Below are 12,244 nucleotides of genomic sequence, written 5' to 3'. Positions count from 1 at the left end.
CCAGACCTGGCCGGTCCCACTCTTGTCAAGCACTGCCAGGTGGGGGCATGGCCTGAAGTCCCCCGTCAAGCACCGCTGGGCAGGGGATGTACCTTGAGGTCCCTTGTCAAGCCCCGCTGGCTCGGGGGCACATCCTCAGGTCCTATGTCCTTGAACCAGGAGGGGGGTACAACCTCAGGTCCCCCGACCTGGCATCGGGGCTGGGGGAACAGCCTGAAGTCCCCTGTATAGCCCTGCTGGGTGAGGGGCATGACCTGAAGTCCCCTGGTCTCGGGGGCATGGCCTGTCAAGCCCTGTTTGGTGGGGGAACACAGCCTGAGGTCCCCTGTCAAGCCCCGTGGGGTTGGGGGTTGGAGTGCAGCCTCAGGTCCCTGCAGATTGCTCTTTAAGGCTCATTATAAGAACTCATCCTCTGCTGTGGGTGCAGTCATCTCGTGTTATGGAAACCCCAGCCTCCACTGTGGGCGCTGCCATCTTTGTGGTGGAGTGATGGTCAATTTGCATATTCTCTTTTTATTATATAGGAAAATCTGATATTTTTTACACTTGATCTTAGCCAAAAGGCCGAGAAGCAATAACCTGATATTTTTTGACTCTATTATCTCTTTTTCCTTCTTCTCCTTCACTTCTTCCTCCTCCTGCTTTGTCCACATGCCATATGCAATTACTATGAGTAATAGTCCTCTTGTTACAGTTGAAAGTTTTGACATTTGGGTCTCTTATTCATTCCCCTGTGAGTCAGTCCTTTAGAGTGTGACCTCAGTGGCTTATGCTAACAGATTGGAGTTTCTCCATGTGTAATGTACACATTAGCTGACCACTGCCTCCTGACACATCCTCTATTAGAGGGAATCTAACACTTAATGAACATAATTAATTTATTTATTGAATGTCTACTGTGTTGGACAATTTCACTATGAGTGTAGATTGCAATGGCAAATGAAACTAACATCATATGTTTACTGTGTCTATCAAGTAAGTATCTGATCGCAGCATGGTAAGGGCTAAGAGGGAGGTGATTAGTGCCATGTGAACACTTATGAGTCTCCTGTGGGTCCCCAGGAAGGTTTCTCTGAGGCTGATTCAATTGCGTGGTCTCTGACAGATGAGAAGGAGTTAAGGAGGAGAGTGGCAAAGGTCAGGTAGTGCGAAGGACAGGAAGCCTTTAAGGAAATGTTCAGGGTATGGCAAGTGTGCAGTATCTGAGTTGAGTCCTCTCTTTGCCACAATAGAACTACAGTATTGATCCTAAAAGGAACAAGACTCATGGAAGCTGTAAGCATGTGAAGACGGCAGGTAAAGGAAACTAATAAGATTTGTATTTTGAAAAATCACTGTGGTTGTGAAGAACAGATGGGAGGAGGGTAGGAGTGAGTGCAGAGAGATAAATTGGGAAGATATTGGCTGCATGCAATCATGTCATAAATCCTCACAAAAATGTTGTGAGATGTGCTTATTACTCCACTTTTGCAAATGAGGAGTCTGCACTACAGAGGCATAATTCACCTCCTCCAGGTGCTGGAACTGGTAATTGGCAGCTGGAAGAATGGGTTGCTGGAGACAAGAGAACTGGGTTCAAATCCTGCCTTAAGACTCAGCCTATCTGGTCCCAAGTCTGGTCTGCATGCCTCAGGATAAGTGGATATGGAAAGTGGGCTCCTCACCAGAGAGGGATATGGGTAGAGTCCCTCAACCTTTTCTGTGACACCCACACACACGCATGCACACATGACTTCACAAGAATAAATAGGTGTATTTTTTTTAAAGAAAATCATATAAAATGAAAGTAGCTTAAAGGCAATACTGGGCTTGGGGTGGCCAGAGTGAAAGGTGCAGCCTGCCAACCTCCACACAGCCGATGTGAATGCATGAAGCCCATTGCTCCTGCCCCAGTGTCTGTGCTTCTGTCTGAGATGTTCTGCTTCTTTGCCTTTTTGCAGGTTGAACCCTCACCTTGAAAAACACAACCTACCCCCATTGTACCTGTCACCAATCTGGGGAATGCCATCCCACCCTTTATCACTGTATCAATATTCCAGTTGTTCTGAAAAACTTTTCAGACCCGCTCTCCCCTCAGCTCCCACTACAACCTAACCTTGCCCTCTTCTGTCCCAGCCCAGACCTGCAATAAGAACTCATTCCTGTTTCAACCCTCTTCCCCACTGGACTCAGCTCCTTGAATATCTGAGTCTTTACTGTGGCAAATATATGAGAATAAATGCATGGAGGGGAGGAAGGGAGAAAGAATGGGGAGAAAAGGGGGAAAGAAGGTGGAGAGAAGTAAGGGAGGAAGGAAATGGACTTAAGGTGTAATTGATGAGATATTGCCTACATGATGTCACACCGTGTTTAAAAACAAACATGGAGTTATGCTTGAACCTCTCTTGAGTGTTCTGAAGAGGGAAAGAACGAATCATTATTGTAGTGCCATGACCAGGTTGCTATGTCTGGGGAGAAAGAAAGAAATATTCATGTGACAGAGATGGATTTGTTTTGCTCTTGGAGGTAAGGAGAGAGAAGATATTCTGGGTGGCAGCCTGACAAATCCCATCCTTCTCTGCAGCAATGACATTGTTTCCGAGGAGCACTCATCCATGGCCAAGAAGGCTCAGGGGAAAAGTGTTCCGGGCTCTGTGCTAGTCAGAATTCTGTCCTTGTTGGAGCATCAGAGACTGGCTAGGCTAGGGCTATGGAAATCACAGGTTTGAAATGTTCTTAGGGACCATTTTGCTACAAGTACTCATATGCAGAGGAGATCACTGAATTCCAGAGAGGCCAAATGCCTTCCCGATGGTCAGACTGCCAGTTAGTACAGAAGAGGGTTTATACTCTGCCCCAATGTACCTTCTACTTCAACAAGGCAGGAGCCTGGCACATACTTTGATCATTCATAAAAGGTCATAGTACTTTTCACTACTTACATATTTTACTCTGAGAAACATAAAACTAGTAATCAACATTGGTTGCATGATTCTGGGCAAGACTCTAGATTCTAGAGGCAGCTTGCTATATGAGCGACACTGCAAGCTTTGGAGCAAAATGAATTCTGTTTCATGTTCCTGGCTTTCCTACTGTTCTTGGGTGATTTGGTGCAACTTATTTGAGCCTTGATTTCATTTAAGAGCCCTGCCCCTGCTTCCAAATGTGTGTTTGGGGAGAATGTAGGTGAAAGGGTAGGGGCTAGGATTGATTAAATAATATCAAAGACATTACAAAGACAGAGCAAGATGTGGGGTCTCCAGGGCTGGGGTCTAGAGCAAAGGATCTTTACATGAGATAACAGAGGAGGGGCTGGCTGGTGAGGAACATGTAGAGTTGTGAATAGCAATCCTCTGAGGAACCTACCAGCAAAACAGGAGCCTGAGCCACTCCAGCAGCGTTCACCTGAGTTGGAGGGGGCAGTGCAGTGGGGCATCTGAGGGGGAGGAGGCTCCGGAATACACATTTACAGCAGCTAGAATACTAAAACTTAAGGCGTATCTATGAGATCAATAGGAAGGTATGTGCAACTAATTGAATAATAAATTTTAGTGGTTATGAATGTGTACCCTTAGCATCCAATCTACAAAAAGAAGTCACATCACTCAATTTAAAAAAAAAATCAAATTAAACATAACTTTGACCATAATTGTAAACACAGCTTTGATTTCATAAAAGTGATAACAATTATGATCTCAGTCAATATGGGAGCTTTGGCCTTCAGGGCTTGCAAAGTTCCCAGCAGTCTCACGCAGAGTACTGCCTTGGGGAGGGCCCTCAGGACTTTAAACCACATCAGCTGTGCTTTGAAAGGGAGTTGCCTAGAGCCTCATGTCATTTTAGGTTTCAGCAATTCTTTCACGTGAAAGGTTGAGGGTGTCACACGATACCTAGGACTTGTAGACCCACACCTCTGTGTCCTACCTTCATGGCCTTCTAGAATCGTCTCTTGTTTCTGCCTATCTAATTTTTTCTCTGCCTCTTCCTTTCCCTTTATCATGTTACAACTAAACTCTATAAGACTTTTTATTTGGCATAAAATAGCCATAATACCCAACATTTTACTCTAGTCTACATTACTCAAAATACTTTCAGAAACTTTATTTCTTCCCATCAGTCCATGGTAAGGGGCGCATTCTGGAAGAGAATGATTTAGATTTATTTGAGCAGAGGGATGATAATAGCATCAGTCTAGCTCAGAAGAAATACCTCAGGTGCCAGGATTGACCTAAGAAAACCCAGACCATGGGTTTATATACTAATGCACAGAAATCAAACATTAGTCTTCATCTCCTGTTCTGCACAGCTACTGATTCATACTCTGTCTCAACAATGAGTATAATCACCTTAAAGGACCAGTTTTCATAGAAGTCAGGAAAAGCAGGCTCCCCTAGGGCAGTGGTTCTCAACCTTCCTAATGCCGCGACCCATTAATACAGTTCCTCATGTTGTGGTGACCCCCAATTTCATTGTTACAAATTGAACATAATTAAAGCATAGTGATTATTCACAAAAACAATATGTAATTATATATGTGTTTTCCGATGATCTTAGGCGACCCCTGTGAAAGGGTCGTTCGACCCCCGAAGGGGTAACGACCCACAGGTTGAGAACCGCTGCCTTAGGGTGTAGGAACAAGTAGTTTGGGCCTCCTCTCTAGCATGAGAACAGGACCAAGAAAAGACAGTCACTATCAGCTCCCATTTTTTCTTTCCAATTTTCCACTTCTGAGGAAACAAAACACAATATCTCAGTAAATTATCCTGACACAGTACAGTGACAAAATTTTGAAGGATAATTAAATTTTTTTAAAAAAATTGTGGTAAAATACATATGACACAAACATTACCATCTTAATCATTTTTATGTGCACGGATTAGTGTTTTACATACTTTTAGATAGTAGTGCAAACAATCTCCAGAACTTGTTCATCTTGCAAAATGGAAACTACCCATTAGACAAAAACTACCCTTACCCCCTTGTTGTACCCCTAGCAACCAGAGTTCTACTTTCTGTTTCTATAAATTTGACCATTGTAGGTGCTGCATATAAATGGAATAAAAGACTATTTTGTTTATTCTTTTGTCTTGTGGAATAAAAGACTATTTTGTTTATTCTTTTGTGACTGACTTATTTCACTTAGCATAATGTCTTCAAGGTTGATCCATATTAAAGCATGTGCTAGAATTTCTATTCATTTTAAGGTTGAATAACCATTGTATATATATATGCATTTTGTTTAACAATTCATCTGTCATTGAATACTCAGGTTGCTGGCACTCTTTGGCTATCTTGAGTACTGCTGTGAACACGGGTGAAATAAATAATTTACTTTCAAGACATAAATGAAAGTCAATTTAGGAATATTTTTTAATATAATGTGAGACACTCACATGCCAGGGCTCAAGTACTCTATGAAACCCCATGGGAGTGTGTCATGGGGTGACCCGTAGGGGATCACAGATGGAGAAGAGATTTAGGGTATCAGTTGCCTTCCAGGCCCAGCGGTGTAGCTCGGAACATCTATCTCTTAGGGTTGCTGAGAGGCTTAAAGGAAGTAACTGAAGACAAACACTAGGCACAAGTAGCAGCTCCATATACTTGCAATCTCCCTCTATATACTTGCCTTCCCTTGAGCTCTCCCTGCTCTGGAATCAGTTGTCTGGGGATGAGGGTTAGAGGAGTGGGGAGGAGGTACAGGATCCATGGTTGCTTATAGCTCATAGAGTATTCTGAAAATGATTAGACTGCAGATTCTGCCTTTTGTATAGTCAAAACATTTAAAATACCATTAAACCTCTGCTTTCCCAGCTCTGTGGGTTCCTGCAACCTACAGCTCACAAAATTTCTGTGTCTGCAGGAGTTCATAATATACTCCAGGCTCAATGTGGTGATGCACATGTTTCCACAGAGCGATTATGGGGAAGAATGCGATGCGGCTAGACTGTTATTTTGAGATGGCAATTTTGCATGACATTTATCTCTCCCCTTGATTATGTATTTTTGTTCCCTGGGATCATTTTTTTCATGGGGATGGAGGAGGTCTATGAGAGTTCTGTAATCTAGTTTATTGAGATTTTTGATCTTTAAATTTTTGTCCCATAGGCATATAATGTAGCAGAAAAACACAAGCTCCCATGTTGCAAGGGGCTTTAATACACTCCAGTGTTCTTGGACTATTCATAGCAGAGATGGGGGATATCAGAGAAGAATCCAGGATATAACATCAGAAAAAGAAAAAGTATTTATTAGTAGACACCATTTATGGATCACCTCCTATGTCCTGGAGACTGGGCTGGTGCTTTACCTCTATGATCGCTAATCTGTCAATGATGTTCGTGAATCAGAGAGGTTAAATTACTCAGCTTAGTGTTAAATAACCCTTAAGAAGTTCTAGTGTCAGAACTGGAACCCAGCCCTGACTGGCTCCTAGGTCTGTGCTCAGGTAACTGCACAATTTTAATGTGGCCACTAAGAGCCAGGAACTCTCCAGTCCAGGAAATACAGAGGTGGTGATGCTGGTGCCTGGAGTTTGCATCTAGGCTAGACTATACTTCTGGATTACATAGGACCACCTCCAGGCAGAGGCGACCTCCACGGGGTAAAGTGTTCTGAGAACTTAAAGGAAGACACATTGCATTGTTTAGGCCAGTGGTTCTCAACCTTCTGGCCCTTTAAATACAGTTCCTCATGTTGTGACCCAACCATAAAATTATTTTTGTTGCTACTTCATAACTGTAATGTTGCTACTGTTATGAATCGTGATGCAAATATCTGATATGCAGGATGGTCTTACGTGACCCCTGTGAAGGGGCCGTTTGACTGCCAAAGGGGTCCTGACCCACAGGTTGAGAACCACTGCTTTAGGCTAAGGACCTGAAGAATTTCCAGGAAGAAGGGCATTATAGGAGGGGATTGTTGCTTGATCAAAAACACAGACATGAGAAAACCTCAAATGGGATAGTTGAGACCAAAGCTAGAAAGCTGTTTCTCATACAAGCTATGGTGAGAGCCAAGGTTACTCTAACTCTTAGTCTGTGCTTTACCATGTCTAAAAGAGCATGTGCGCTTAACACAGATGAGACAACTACAGGGAATGAGGTTCAGAATCTTGCCCCGGCTGCTACTCTCCAATGTGCTGTGTCACGTGGCTGACAGGGAGCAGGAATTCCAGACAGAGCAAAAGTGACCTGGGCAAAGGGGAGAGTTGAACCAAAAAGGTCCCTTGAGAGAGCTCCTAGATAGAATGTCAGGCACATCATCATGCCTCAAACTCCCATGGCTCGCTAATTCAGCCTCCTCAGCTTGGCATGGAGCTGCTCTTGCAAGTGTCCTTGCAGGCTCACCTCCTGCCCCTACTCAGGGTGGAGAAGGGTTCCTCCATCACTCCAGTCTCCATCAAACCTCCAACCCCGACTGAGGTGTCTTTCCTCCATCTGCATATACTTCCCTCTCTCCACCAGCATAAGGGGCATGCCTATTTCAGTTCTTATGACTAACTCAAAAGTCTCATCCTTGGTAACAACTTCTTCCTCTTCTGTAGGCAGAGCTGGGCTCCCAAGCTGTTATGGTTATAATTGTGAATATGCTGTTATGGTTATAATTGTGAATATTCTTAGAGTGTGTCACTGGAATTACCAGTGTCCAAGTTTGTCTGGTCCAACGGCATTGTATACCTCTGGGGCTTAGGAAGAGTGTATGGAACAAGTGAATGAATGGGAGGGGGAGTGGACGAGTGATGATTGCTCCATCCCCACAGCCAGATGCAAGGTCTGCACCAGTGGACAAAAGGGTTGGGGAGGGGATGAGTGAGGTGAGAGTGAAGGAATGGATAAGAGAGCTCACAGTGGGATGGTCATCTGATCCCTCCTCTCACCAACACCCTGTGATGATGGATGGACATGGGAAGTGACAGGCAAAGGAACACTTTCCTGAGACAGCTGCCCTGAACCTGCCATAGAATTTAGTGAGTGACATATGGTAGTCAAACAGCTTCTCGGGAGAAAATAAAATCAATTGACCTAAAAAAAAAATAAAAACACCTAAAAGAGGATTAAAATCTTAAAAGACAGTGTGCACCTATACAATTCTGTTGTGTAGGCTTTCAACAGGTACCTGGTAGAAACCTCTGGTATGTTTTTGTTGTTGTTGTTTCCATTTTCTATTTCATGTAGAACAACTTTCTCCAAAGCAGTGTTCCTTGTCCAGTAATAGCTTTCAGGCAACCACATCCCTGACTTTAGCTGCACAGATAAATCACATCCCTGTATATAGTGGTAAATGGCATATTTCAATAAAGGCAGCCTGGTAGAGCAGACAAAGGCCACTCCGCCCTTCTGTAGATCTGGGTGCAATTCTAAATTAGACCACTTAACTAGTTGGGGGATTTTGGATGAGTTTACTCAATGTATGTAGAAATGTCTCCTTATATATAAAATGGAAGGAAGATCCTCGGCCATTACTGTTGTGAGGAATGAATGGCTTTTAGTGGCTGATCCCCACATGAGTGTGGTAAAGGCAGCAGGAGTGTAACCTGGAGGAACAAGGCTTGAGTTGCAGTCTTATAATTTTGGAAAGTTCACGTAACTTTTAAAAGGGTTTTTATGTTTCTCGGCATACACATATTATACACAATCACAAATAAAGCACAGCAGATGCTGCAGGGATGCATAAACAGGGAGTTGTGGTAGCACAGTGGCATGTGAGGTTAAACACTGTGTTGGAAAAGCAAGGCAGGCTTCAAGGTATAGGTGACAGCTGAGCTCCACTTTTATCGTCAGTAACCAATACCAGCAGAGGAGCTTCTCCTGATGGTCTCCCTCAGTGATGCAATTACATGTTAGGGCACTAGGCATCCATTGCCCTGGGGAAAGATTGGAGTGGAACATTTTATGACCATTGTCATATAGGGCTGGGTGACAGGGAGTTGATAGATTAATTTGTGAAGGATTTCAGAGCCTTGAGAGGATAGAGGGACCATGACCCCAAACCCTGTTTCAGAAACTTAAAAGTAGAAATATTTTGGTCGAAATTTACTAAGGAGAATTCACAAGAAAAGCAGGGGAGTGCTGCTGGTGACCCTGGCTCAGCTCAGGGCACAGGGCTGCATACAAGTCTTAGATCCCACAGGCTAGGCTGAGGCTGTGTGATCCTTAGGATTCAGTTACCCTGACTCAGAGTTCAGTTTGCAAGAGCAATACAAGAGCGTCCAAACATGGGAACCAGAGCTGTACCTTGGAGCTAATGCAGGAGCCCCCCCACAGGACTAATAGGGGCCCAACTAAATGTGTAGTCAGGGTCTAGGCAGGAAAACAGAAACCATCCCAGTCTTAATATGGAGGATTAGTTTTGCAGATAATGGAGCACAGAGAAGACAAGCAGAGCACTCTGGAGTGACCCAGACATTAGCAATAGAAGGAAAAAACAAAACAAAACAAACAAAAAAGACCAAACACACACACACACACACACACACACACACACACACACACACACACAAAAGGGAAGTAAGAGGTGTTATTGACCCAGGAACCTGAGGCCCAGAGGAAGAGGGAGAAACACTTTGTCTTCTTAGATCCACCTTCTGACCTCCCTCTAGTACCTCCCATTGGCTGAAGCCATTTAGAAGCCAGATGAACAGAGGCCTTGACACTCTTGCCCAAACAGCGCCTCCACCCTGAAAGGCAGAGCAGAGCAGGGGAAGGGTGAGAACGGGGTTGACAGCAAACAGGCCAAGTCTGGTTTACAAGGGCAACCTTGGGCACTGGTCAAGACAGGCATTGTGGAGCCCGTCTTCCACAGAGGCACCATGTGGCAGCAAGACACTATGGTTTAAGGGGGACTGACCAGATTCTGGTTTTCTCTCAGCTTTACTATACCCAGTGTTCTTGGAAAATCCCTAGGGAGATGTGGGATATCACAGAAGAATCCAAAAGATAATATAAGACTTCCTTTTCAATTAACTGACAAAGTATATTGTATTTGAATGTAATAGAAACCCAAGTTAGGAATGAGAGCATTTACATTACATGCTAATATAGTAATAATTATACCTACTAATATTGAGTTCTATGTGCCAAGCACTGTATTAAATACTTTACGTAAATTAAGTCACTTAATACTGCTAACACCCTGTTTGGGTATATATCATCACCTTGTTTTGCGAATAAGAAAGTAAACATTTAGTGACTTGTGAAAAAGTCATACAACTAATAAATAACAAAGATTGAGTATTTAAAAAATATATATTTTTAATTGATTTCAGAGAGGAAGGGAGAGGGATAGAGAGATAGAAACATCAATGATGAGAGAGAATCATTGATCAGATGCCTCCTGAACTCCCCACACTGGGGATCAAGCCCACAACCCGGGCATGTGCCCTAACCTCCTGGTTCATAGGGCACAAAGACAGAGTTTTAATCTCAGTTCACTTGAAATACAAAATATATGCTCTTAATCACTATGTTATTCTGCAAAGGAACTAAAGAATGTCCTTCCCATCCCAATTAGAATGCAGCCTGTTTCTTCCCACTAAAAGGGGTGGAATCAAGTGCCACACGGTGGAGAGAAAACCTCACATCACTAATGCAATGTGATGTCCCAGAAATCAGCATCAGGAACCTGATAATATGAAAATATATTTGCACAATGTGCAGCAGTGATAGTCTTCTCAGCTTCTGCAATTGGGTAATCTGATACTAGTCCTGCTCTCTCCATGGCTGGAGAGAGAAGTTCGGTCCCAGGGAATGGAATAGGGGAAATGGTCTGAAACCAACCAGAAGAGAATTTGAGCTGATTATTCTGCAAAATATGCCTGAGCTCCGAGCTCTTATGCTATGGAAGTTGCCCCAGGGATGGTGCAGAAGAGAAGCCCCATTGCCTTTAGCTCCTCTGAGTAAGTGCTGTGTAAACACAACATATCTAGATGATGGTTATGCCAGTGTTCCATCAGCTAAGGATTAGTGAGGGCTGCCAGAGGCCACTGCAGAAACAGATGGAGATGTTCCCTGGTAATATCAACCCTCAATGAAACACCATGGCAATACAGCATACATGATCTTGTTAGAGCCTCTCAATAGTCCTGCAAAGGAGGCAGAACAGAGGGTGCCGTGGCAGCAATATCTGACTTAGCTTCTGATAACAAGATTATTCTAGGGAAAGGCCACTTTCCCATGAGGCAGGGCATGTGACAACAGAAAGGGGGCTTCAGGAAGTAGCAAAGGGGCTTGCACCTCACTCACTGTGAGCCATTCATGTACAGGATCCCAGCATACCCAGACTTCAAACCTCACTTCTACTACAGCTGCGCGGGAAGCAACAGTTCCCTTTGCATCCCCTTCCAGGCCTCATCAGACCATTTCATGGTCCTGAGTCCTTTGTAAATGGCTTCACAGGAGGCTTGGGGCAGTCAGAGTAGAAGAGAAGCTGGTGCTTCAGCTGAGGCGTGGAGAAATCCAGGACCCTGGACACGGTTTGGTCCAACATTGCATCCACTTTAACTCAACATTTATCAAATGCTCATTTATCAACCTTCTCAGGAAACCGAGATCCAGAGAAGTTAAGATATTTTCACAATCATCCAATGTGCTCATGGCAGGGCTGGGTTTATAAGACAGGTCTCCTGAGCCTCAGGAGAATACAATGCATGGTATATCCTCCCAACCCCATCCCTCCAACCCACTGTTCCCCTCTCTTGGAGTAAAGTAGCACTGAGGGGCCTTAATTGTCTTATTTTCCCTGTTGTTAATACTAGTTGAGAAAATGCCAGACACTAAGATTTGCCATATTTCATTTACAGGAGGAATGGTGACTAGTGATCTACATTACACTCATTAAGACATTGCCTAAAAATTAGCTGATTGACTTTGTCAGATCTGACTATGGTTTCATGAGCCACAGTGAAATCACAATTTCATTTGACATGAATGAATACTGAAGCAGCTATTTAACCTTGGGCAAGGCTAGCCTATCTAATATTGATGCTACAATGGGCTGGAACCTTTGACTTGCAACCTAATCTCAGAAGGCATTGATAAGTCATCGGCAGTGTGTCCAATTTTGAGCACTTTTTATGCACCAAGTGCTCCATGTCTTCTTAAATATGTCACCACATGTAACTCAACACACTGAGATGTGCTAGAGCTGTTTCACATATGAGAAAGCTGAGGCACAAAAATGTTAAATAACTTGTCCAAGGTTGCATGGCTAGTTAAGTACAGGAAGCACATCATAGTTTTGTTCAATTTCAAATATCATGTTCTTTTCC

This window comes from Myotis davidii, unplaced genomic scaffold, assembly GCF_000327345.1.
Source record: "Myotis davidii unplaced genomic scaffold, ASM32734v1 scaffold916, whole genome shotgun sequence".
NCBI lineage: Eukaryota > Metazoa > Chordata > Mammalia > Chiroptera > Vespertilionidae > Myotis > Myotis davidii.
Note: the sequence above shows the minus strand (reverse complement) of the source record.